This window comes from Triticum aestivum, chromosome 3B, assembly GCF_018294505.1.
Source record: "Triticum aestivum cultivar Chinese Spring chromosome 3B, IWGSC CS RefSeq v2.1, whole genome shotgun sequence".
NCBI classification, from domain to species: domain Eukaryota; kingdom Viridiplantae; phylum Streptophyta; class Magnoliopsida; order Poales; family Poaceae; genus Triticum; species Triticum aestivum.
In genome coordinates this window covers 485851901-485863051 of record NC_057801.1, presented here as the reverse complement: position 1 = coordinate 485863051, position 11151 = coordinate 485851901, and positions in this window count along the sequence as shown.

Below are 11151 nucleotides of genomic sequence, written 5' to 3'. Positions count from 1 at the left end.
TATAAATGTTTCCTTTCCAAGTTCCACTCACCAAAGGTGCTTCACTCCCCGGCAACGGTGCCAGAAAAGAGTCTTGATGACCCACAAGTATAGGGGATCTATTGTAGTCCTTTCGATAAGTCAGAGTGTCGAACCCAAGGAGGAGCAGAAGGAAATGACAAGCAGTTTTCAGTAAGGTATTCTCTGCAAGCACTGAAATTGTAGGTAACAGATAGTTTTGTGATAAGATAATTTGTAATGGGTAACAAGCAATAAAAGTAAATAAAGTGCAGCAAGGTGGCCCAATCCTTTTTGTAGCAAAGGACAAGCCTGGACAAGTTCTTATAATGAGAAAAGTGCTCCCTAGGACACATGGGAATTATCGTCAAGCTAGTTTCATCACGCTCATATGATTCGCGTTCGGTACTTTGATAATTTGATATGTGGGTGGACCGGTGCTTGGGTACTGCCCTTTCTTGGACAAGCATCCCACTTATAATTAACCCCTATTGCAAGCATCTGCAACTACAAAATAAGTATTAAGGTAAACCTAACCATAGCATGAAACTAGTGGATCCAAATCAGCCCCATACGAAGAAACACATAAACTAGGGTTTAAGCTTCTGTGACTCTAGCAACCCATCATCTACTTATTACTTCCCAATGCCTTCCTCTAGGCCCAAATAATGGTGAAGTGTCATGTAGTCGACGTTCACATAACACCACTAGAGGAGAGACAACATACATCTCATCAAAATATCGAACGAATACCAAATTCACATGACTACTAATAGCAAGACTTCACCCATGTCCTCAGGAACAAACGTAACTACTCAAAAAGCATATTCATGCTCATGATCAGAGGAGTATTAATATGCATTAAGGATCTGAACATATGATCTTCCACCAAGTAAACCAATTAGCATCAACTACAAGGAGTAATCAACACTAATAGCAACCCACAGGTACCAATTTGTGGTTTTGATACAAGATTGGATACAAGAGATGAACTAGGGTTTTGAGAGGAGATGGTGCTGGTGAAGATGTTGATGGAGATTGACCCCCTCCCAATGAGAGGATCGTTGGTGGTGATGATGATGATTTCCCCCTCCCGGAGGGAAGTTTCCCCGGCAGAACAGCTCTGCCGGAGCCCTATATTGGTTCCGCCAAGGTTCTGCCTCGTGGCGGCAGAGTTTCGTCCCATAAGCTTGCTTATGATTTTTTCCAGGGTAAAAGCCTTCATATAGCAGAAGATGGGCACCGGAGGGCCACCAGGGGGCCCAGGAGGCAGGGGGCGCGCCCATTAGGGGGAGGGGCACCCTCCTGGCCAGGGTGTGGGCCCCCTCTGGTATTTTCTTCGCTCAATAATTCTTATTAATTCCAAAAGTGACTTTCATGGAGTTTTAGGATTTTTGGAGCTATGCAGAATAGGTTTCCAATATTTGCTCCTTTTCCAGCCAGAATTCCAGTTGTCAGCATTCTCCCTCTTCATGATAAACCTTGTAAAATAAGAGAGAATAGCCATAAGTATTGTGACATAACGTGTAGTAACAGCCCAGAATGCAATAAATATCGATATAAAAGCATGATGCAAAATGGACGTATCAACTCCCCCAAGCTTAGACCTCGCTTGTCCTCAAGCGGAAGCTGAAATCAAAAAATATGTCCACATGTTTAGAGATAGAGGTGTCGATAAAAATAAAATATGGACATGAGGGCAGCATGATCATTCTTATAACAACAACATATATGGATTTTGTCATATGATTTCTCATGCTCAAGTAACAATCTATTCACAATGTCAAGTATGGTTCAGAAACTTCATTGGGAACTAGCAAACTATAATCTCAGTCATTGAAGCAATTGCAATTTATCATAACATCAGAAAGAGTCAAGAATAGATCTCTTCAGCAAGTCCACATACTCAACTATCATATAGTCTTCTACAATTGCTAACACTCACGCAATACTTATGGTTATGGAGTTTTAATCGGACACTGAGAAAGATAGGGGCTTATAATTCTGCCTTCCAACGTATTCACCTTTGGGTGATGTCAACAATAATAGTTCATGCTAACTTACATCCAATTGGATATATATATCAGGATCTTTCCAACACGAGGTGCTTGCCAAAGGATAAAATGAAAAAGGGAAAGGTGAAGATCACCTTGACTCTTGCATAAAGTAAAAGATAGGCCCTTCGCAGAGGGAAGCAGAGGTTGTCATGTGCTTTTAGGGTTGGATGCACAAAATCTTAATGCAAAAGAGCGTCATTTTATATTGCCACTTGTGATATGAACCTTTATTATGTAGTCTGTCGCTTTTGTTACTTCCATATCACACGATCGTGGAAAGCTTATTTTCTCCGCACTAATAAGTCATATATATTTAGAGAGCAATTTTTATTGCTTGCAGCATGACAACTTACTTGAAGGATTTTACTCAATCCATAGGTAGGTATGGTGGACTCTCATGGCAAAACTGGGTTTAAGGAAATGGCGGGTATAAGAGAGAATAGCCATAAGTATTGTGACATAACGTGTAGTAACATCCCATAATGCAATAAATATCGATATAAAAGCATGATGAAAAATGGACGTATCACCACGCCTAGTTTTATGCGCAATATCGCTGGGTGGCGGGAAACAGGTAAGGAAATGGCGGGAAACGGTGGCATGTTCATAAAATGCCATCCATTAATGGAAACTTAGCATATAAGGAACATCGAGCTAGCACAAGAAGTAGATGATGATGAGATGAACACGGACCACACTAGGGAACCCTTTGGTGATGAATTCATCAATCGCAAATGGTTGTACACTAGCAAGCGTTTGCCCACAACACACACGGCTTATTCCATCACAAACAGGTCAGATGGATCAACTATATGCCATGTATACACATTGTCAAAAAGTAATGCCGTAGACCATCTTTAACATGTGTTAAAAAATAATAATAAAAAAAATAAGGACCTCGAGGTTAAATTAACTCATATGATGGGTCATATTAGTCATTTAATTCGATAGATATGACCCATCCTATCAGTTAATTTAACATCAACACAACTTCCCATCCAGTCACCCATCTTATGGCTGCTCTAGCCTGAGCACACTTAACTTGAGAGTTCTCTTACATGAGCTACTGGTGGAACAGCTAGTCCTTGCTGATATAGGATGCCTCTTTGCATCCTTATGGCGTATCCGGATGACCGCCCGTACGTCCCCCAATGACCAATAGATGTTGTGTAGACAGAGCATATCGCATACGTCTTATTAGAAGCAATCGTCTGTGTTATTATCGGTCTTTGCACACATTTCTGATTACATGCCTGTTTGCCGCATATCACACACATCTTGTTATATTGAACCGTTTCTGTTCTCTTGTCTCAAGGCAAAAAATTCCGAGTGAACAACATGCCATATATCGCACACACCTTGATGTGGTTGACTGTTTCTTTTGTGTTGCCTAATCACAAACAGTTCATCCGAGTGAACCGTATGTTGTATATCACACACACCTACATCTAGCTGTTCGTTTCTTTTGTCCCCCCTCATCGCAAATAGTTAGTTGAACTGAATCGTATGCCCTGCATTGCACACACAACTAATATTTGAACTGTGTTTGATGCATCCATCATCGCAAACATTTTGCATCTTTTTGATGGTTTTTTTACACCACCGTTTACGATTATTGCATCGCACACAGTTTCGTCGAAGGGTCTCTAATCGTAGTGTTGTGTTAGCAGCATCCTGTAGTAGTGGTGGGCCGGTCGTTACCTTTTGACCAGGTCAAACGTGCTGGCCTTTTGACCTGAATGGGCCACTATTGGGACGAGCCACGTGTCAACGTATCATAGGCGTGTCCCGTCCATTCAATGGATGACAATTGTCCCAACGCTGTGCCGACATGTGGATCCGCGGGTGAATGAGAATTTTACACGTGGAAAATCCCGATTGGTCAGGACGGTTAATGGGTTATCCGATAAAACCGGAACCCGATAGCTTAACGACGACCCGTTATGGTGGATGCCACATGTTGGTTACCCTTGATGAAAGCACTTCCATGATGCACCATTTATCGTCATGGAAGTGGACACTTCCATGATGATAATTTTGGTATTGTCATGGAACACTTCTACGACAACACAAGTATGACTATCTTGATTCTATCATAAAATCGTCATGGATGTACATGCATGACAGAAAACATGACCTACTGTGACAAACATGTATCATCACGGATGTGGTTTTTTTTCTGTAGTGGCGGGGGTGAATGGCGAGGTGAGCCCGGGATGATGAGGTCACCTACTACAGGTAGGGTCAAAGACCTATCATCCATCATTGATAGGTCTTTAGACCACATTAGCATTCGTATGCGTATAACTAGAAGTCCACTCAGTCACCTCGACAACACTCGGACATCAACTCTCCGGTCGGCGTGACCACTATCACTCGGACAAAGGAGATGAAGGGACGACGTGGGAGCTGCAACAGTCAAGGAATCCTAAGTCATTCTTTAAGTATAATCATAGCTACAGTTACCTGTAACTGCCATAGTTGTGACTATTTACACCTGTAATTGCCGTAGTTATGAGCATTAACTACCCTAGAGATGTTGGAGTGAAGGAGGCTGTGGCGCACTCCATATAAGCCATTCTCTTCCTCCAGATCAAGGGTCAAGCAATCTCCGCAATCATACCCCCCGAAGAAAACAAGCCTCGAGGCACGAGACGTAGGGCTGTTACCTCCTCCGAGAGGGTCATGATCCTGTAAACACCGAGTGTTACACTTGCGCTGTAGCTAGGCTCTGCCCCTCTTTCATACCCCTAGTACTCATTGTCAGGACATAATCCCGACAGTTGGCGCCCCCGTGGGGCTGCGTGTCTAGCAATTTTATGGTGCAAGTGTAATTTCATCATCGTCATCATCATGTTAGTCGGTGTCGAAATCCGGTTCGGAACACTCAGCTTCATCGCTGATGACTCAACATGGCTTCATGAGGCCCCGTTGGACGTGGAGGCACCGCCCATCCATGGTGCAGCGCACTTCCATGTATCCTCATTTGGAGTCCTTCTCTGGCAGCCATCAGTTCTGTAACGAGTGCCTCCTCTCCTACCCGTTGTATGCCATCGCAAGCACTCCGTATGCTCGCGGCTGCAGTGTTGGATGAAGCACGCCGTGGCCCTTCAGGCCATGGCGGAATATGTGGCGGCTCTCGAGTCTGACGAGCCCGCCCTCGACCTCTCGAAAGGGCTTCATGATGACTCCTCCAAGGAGTCCGAGTGCAGGAGCACCGAGTTGATGGCGGAGGTTCTCATGGCCGATAATACAGGCACTTCACGCGGGCATACCAATGGGGGCAGCGGGGATGACCTTTCCCCCCGCCACGATCCATATGTCCCTCAGGCACTCACCCGGGAGCAGCGCGAGGAGCTCCATTGGAAGAACAAGCAGGCTCTACACACCCCTATCACTGGGACGACCCCGGAGGCTCTGGCCATGGAGTCGGCACGCTTGGCCACTTTGGTCAAGAGATACCGCCTTGAGTAGCTGGAAAAGGAGCTAGATGACCGCACCCGCCATCAACCTAGTTCCGGTCAGCATAAGTGCCGGCTTTTCCTAAGTGACCAGCCTTGGAAGGACCAGGTACTTAGCACTCTACTACGTCTTGAGCTTGTGTTCGTTTTCCTCGAAGAGGAGAGGGTGATGCAGCAAAGTGTAGTGTAAGTATTTCCCTCAGTTTTGAGAACCAAGGTATCAATCCAGTAGGAGGCTCCTCAAAAGTCCCACACACCTACACAAACAAACTGAGAACTCGCAACCAACGCAATAAAGGGGTTGTCAATCCCTTCACGACCACTTGCGAAAGTGAGATCTAATAAAGATAGTATGATAAGATAAATATATTTGGTATTTTATAAGATAGATGCAAAAAGTAAAGATGCAAATAAAGGTAGATTGAAAGCAAATATGATAAGAGATAGACCCTGGGGCCATAGGTTTCACTAGAGGCTTCTCTCAAGATAGCATAAGTATTACGGTGGGTGAACAAATTACTGTTGAGCAATTGATAGAAAAGCACATAGTTATGAGATTATCTAGGCATGATCATGTATATAGGCATCACATCCATAACAAGTAGACCGACTCCTGCCTGCATCTACTACTATTACTCCACACATCGACCGACTCCTGCCTACATCTAGAGTATTAAGTTCATAAGAACAAAGTAACGCATTAAGCAAGATGACATGATGTAGAGAGATAAACACATGCAATATGATATAAACCCCATCTTGTTATCCTCGATGGCAACAATACAATACGTGTCTTGCTACCCTTTCTATCACTGGGTAAGATCACCGCAAGATTGAACCCAAAGCTAAGCACTTCTCCCATGGCAAGAAAGATCAATCTAGTAGGCCAAACCAAACTGATAATTCGAAGAGACTTGCAAAGATAATTCAATCATACATAAAATAATTCATAGAAGATTCAAATATTATTCATAGATAAACTTGATCATAAACCCACAATTCATCGGATCTCGACAAACACACCGCAAAAAGAGTTTACATCGAATAGATCTCCACAAGAGAGGGCGAGAACATTGTATTGAGATCCAAAAAGAGAGAAGAAGCCATCTAGCTAATAACTATGGACCCGTAGGTCTGTGGTAAACTACTCAAAACTCATCGGAGGGGCAAGGATGTTGATGTAGAAGCCCTCCGTGGTTGATTCCCCCTCCGGTAGAGTGTTGGCGAAGGCTCCAAGATGAGATCTCGCGGATATAGAAGGTTACGGCGGTGGAAATTGTGTTTCGTGGTGCTCCTGGATGTTTCCGGGGTACGTAGGTATATATAGGAATAAGAAGTACGTCGGTGGCCGCCCGAGGGGCCCACGAGACAGGGGGCGCGCCCTACAGGGGGGGTCCCCTATCTCGTGGGGCCCTCGGGAGCTTCTTGACTTACACTCCAAGCTCTCTGGATCAGATTTGTTCCAAAAATCACGCTCCCGAAGGTTTCATTCCGTTTGGACTCCGTTTGATATTCCTTTTCTTCGAAATACTGAAATAGGCAAAAAAACAGCAATATGGGCTGGGCCTCCGGTTAATAGGTTAGTCCCAAAAATGATATAAATGTGTAAAATAAAGCCCATAAACATCTAAAAGGGGTAATATAATAGCATGGAACAATCAAAAATTATAGATACATTGGAGACGTATCAAGCATCCCCAACCTTAATTCCTGCTCGTCCTCGAGTAGGTAAATGATAAAAGGAGAATTTTTGATGTGGAATGCTACCTAGCATAATTCATAATGTAATTTTCTTTATTGTGGCATGAATGTTCAGATCCAAATGAATACAAAATAAAAGTTCATATTGACATAATAAATAGTAACACTTCAAGCATAGTAATCAAAGTAATCATGTCTTCTCAAAATAACATGGCAAAAGAAAGTTCATCCCTACAAAATCATATAGTTAGGCTATGCTTCATTTTCGTCCCACAAAGATGTTCCCAACTTCTATACCCCCGATGGAAAGCCAAGCAATTGTTTCATACTTAAATAATCTCAAATTTTTTCAACCTTCATGCAATACATGAGCGTGAGCCATGGATATAGCACTATGGGTGGAATAGAACATGATGATGGGGATTGTGTGGAGAAGACAAAAAAGGAGAAAGTCTCACATTGACGAGGTGAAGGAAATATGCCCTAGAGGCAATAATAAAGTTATTATTTATTTCCTTATTTCATGATAACTGTTTATTATTCATGCTAGAATTGTATTAACCGGAAACATAATACATGTGTGAATATATAGACAAACTTAATGTCACTAGTATGCCTCTACTTGACTAGCTCATTAATCAATGATGGTTATGATTCCTAACCATAGGCATGTGTTGTCATTTGATTAACGTGATCACATCATTAGGAGAATGATGTGATTGACTTGACCCGTTCCGTTAGCCTAGCACTTGATCATTTAGTATGTTGCTATTGCTTTCTTCATGACTTATACAAAGTTCCTACAACTATGAGATTATGCAACTCCCATTTACCGGAGGAACACTTTGTGTGCTACCAAACATCACAACGTAACTGGGTGATTATAAAGGAGCTCTACAGGTGTCTCCAAAGGTACATGTTGAGTTGGCGTATTTCAAGATTAGGTTTTGTCACTCCGATTGTCGGAGAGGTATCTCTGGGCCCTCTCGGTAATGCACATCACTTAAGCCTTGCAAGCATTGCAACTGATGAGTTAGTTGTGAGATGATGTATTACAGAACGAGTAAAGAGACTTGCCGGTAACGAGATTGAACTAGGTATTGGATACCGACGATCGAATCTCGGGCAAGTAACATACCGATGACAAAGGGAACAACATATGTTGTTATGCGGTTTGACCGATAAAGATCTTCGTAGAATATGTAGGAGCCAATATGAGCATCCAGGTTCCTCTATTGGTTATTGACCAAGAATAGTTCTAGGTCATGTCTACATAGTTCTCGAACCCGTAGGGTCCGCACGCTTAACGTTACAATGATAGTTTTATTATGAGTTTATAAGTTTTGATGTACCGAAGGTTGTTCGGAGTCCTGGATGTGATCACGGACATGACGAGGAGTCTCGAAATGGTCGAGACATAAGGATTGATATATTGCAAGCCTACATTTGGATATCGGAAACATTCCGAGTGAAATCGGGATTTTACGGGAGTACCGGGGGGTTACCGGAACCCCCCCCCCCCCCGGGGGGGGGGTTAATGGGCCTACATGGGCCATGAGGGAGAAGAGGAGGGCCGGCCAGGGCAGGCCGCGCGCCCCCTCCCCCCTAGTCCGAATAGGACAAGGAAGGGGGGGGGGGGCCTTTCCTCTTTCCCCTCCCCCATTTCCTTCTCCACCAAGGCAAGAGGGGGAGTCCTACTCCCGGTGGGAGTAGGACTCCTCCAGGCGCACCCCTAGGGGGGCGGCCACACCTCCCCCCTCCCTCCTTTATATACGGGGGCAGGGGGCACCTCTGGATACACAAGTTGATCTTCGTGATCGTTCCTTAGCCGTGTGCGGTGCCCCCCTCCACCATATTCCACCTCGGTCATATCGTAGCGGTGCTTAGGGGAAGCCCTATGTCGGTAGAACATCATCATCGTCACCACGCCGTCGTGCTGACGGAACTCATCCCCGACACCCTGCTGGATCAGAGTCCGGGGATCGTCATCAAGCTGAATGTGTGCTGAACTCGGAGGTGCCGTACGTTCGGTACTAGGATCGGTCGGATCGTGAAGACGTACGACTACATCAACCGCGTTGTCATAACGCTTCCGCTTTTGGTCTACGAGGGTATGTGGACAATACTCTTCCCTCTCGTTGCTATGCATCACCATGATCTTGCGTGTGCGTAGGAAATTTTTGAAATTACTACGTTCCCCAACACGAGGATAATCAACGTGCTATGGAGATGCCCATCAATTGATGTCAACATGAGGAGTAGGGATTGCCATGCAACGGACGCACTAGAGCTATAAATGAATGCTCAACAAAAGAAAGCTAGTGGGTGTGCATCCAACTTGCTTGGTCATGAAGACCTAGGGCATTTGAGGAAGCCCACCGTAGGAATATACAAGCCAAGTTCTATAATGAAAAATTCCACTAGTATGAAAAAGACAACCTATGAGACTCACTACATGAAGAACAAGGTGCTACTTTGAAGCACAAAATATGAGACTCACTACATGAAGAACAAGGTGCTACTTTGAAGCACAAGTGTGAAAAAAGAGATAGTAACATTGCCCTTTTTATTTATTTTCTTTTTTTGGGCCTTTCTTTTTTTTTCTTTTGGCCTTTCTTCTTTTTTTTCTCTTTTCTTTCTTTGGGCAATGCTCTAATAATGATGATCATCACACTTCTATTGATTACAACATAAGGATTACAACTCGAAACTAGAACAAGATATGACTCTATATGAATGCCTCCGGCGGTGTACCGGGATGGTGCAATGAATCAAGAGTGACATGTATGAAAATAATGCATGGTGGCTTTGCCACAAATACGATGTCAACTACATGATCATGCAATGGCAATATGACAAAAGTAAAGTATGTCATGAAAATGATGAACGGAACGGTGGAAAGTTGCATGGCAATATATCTCAGAATGGCTATGGAAATGCCATAATGGGTAGGTATGGTGGCTGTTTTGAGGAAGATATAAGGAGGTTTATGTGTGATAGAGTGTATCGTATCACGGGGTTTGGATGCACCGGCGAAGTTTGCACCAACTCGCAAGGTGAGAAAGGGCAATGCACGGTACTGAAGAGGCTAGCAAAGGTGAAAAGGTAAAAGTGCGTATACTCCATGGACTCAACATTAGTCAAAAGAACTCATATACTTATTGCAAAAATTTAGAATTCATCAAAAACTCAAGTACTACGCGCATGCTCCTAGGGGGATAGATTGGTAGGAAAAGACCATCGCTCGTCCCTGACCGCCACTCATAAGGATGCACAAGCCAAGTACACTTCATGTTTCAAATTTGTTACACAACTTTAACCATACATGCATGCTAAGGGACTTGCTAACTTCAACACAAGCATTCTTTGAATTCATAATCACCCAACTAGCATGACTTTAATATCACTGCCTCCATATCTCAAAACAGTTATCAAGTATCAAGTTGATCATAGCATCCAATTCACTTCCTATGATAGTTTTTATTATACCCAACTTGGATGCTCATCTTTCTAGGACCAACTTTATGATAATAGAAAATACCATGCTGTTCTAAAAGACTCTCAAAATAATATAAGTGAATCATGAGAGACTAGCAATTTCTTCAAAATTAAGACACCACCGTGCTCTAAAAGATATAAGTGAAGCACTAGCGCAAAAACTATCAAGCTCAAAAGATATAAGTGAAGCACATAGAGTATTCTAGCAAATTCTAATCAAATAGGCTTCTCCCAAAAGGTGTGTACAGCAAGGATGATTGTGGTAAACTAAAAGGCAAAGACTAATGTAATACACGACGCTCCAAGCAAAACACATATCATGTAGCGAATAAAAATATAGCTCCAAGTAAAGTTACCAATGAACGAAGACGAAAGAGGGGATGCCTTCCCAGGGCATCCCCAAGCTTATGCTTTTGGCTATTATTGAATATCTTGGA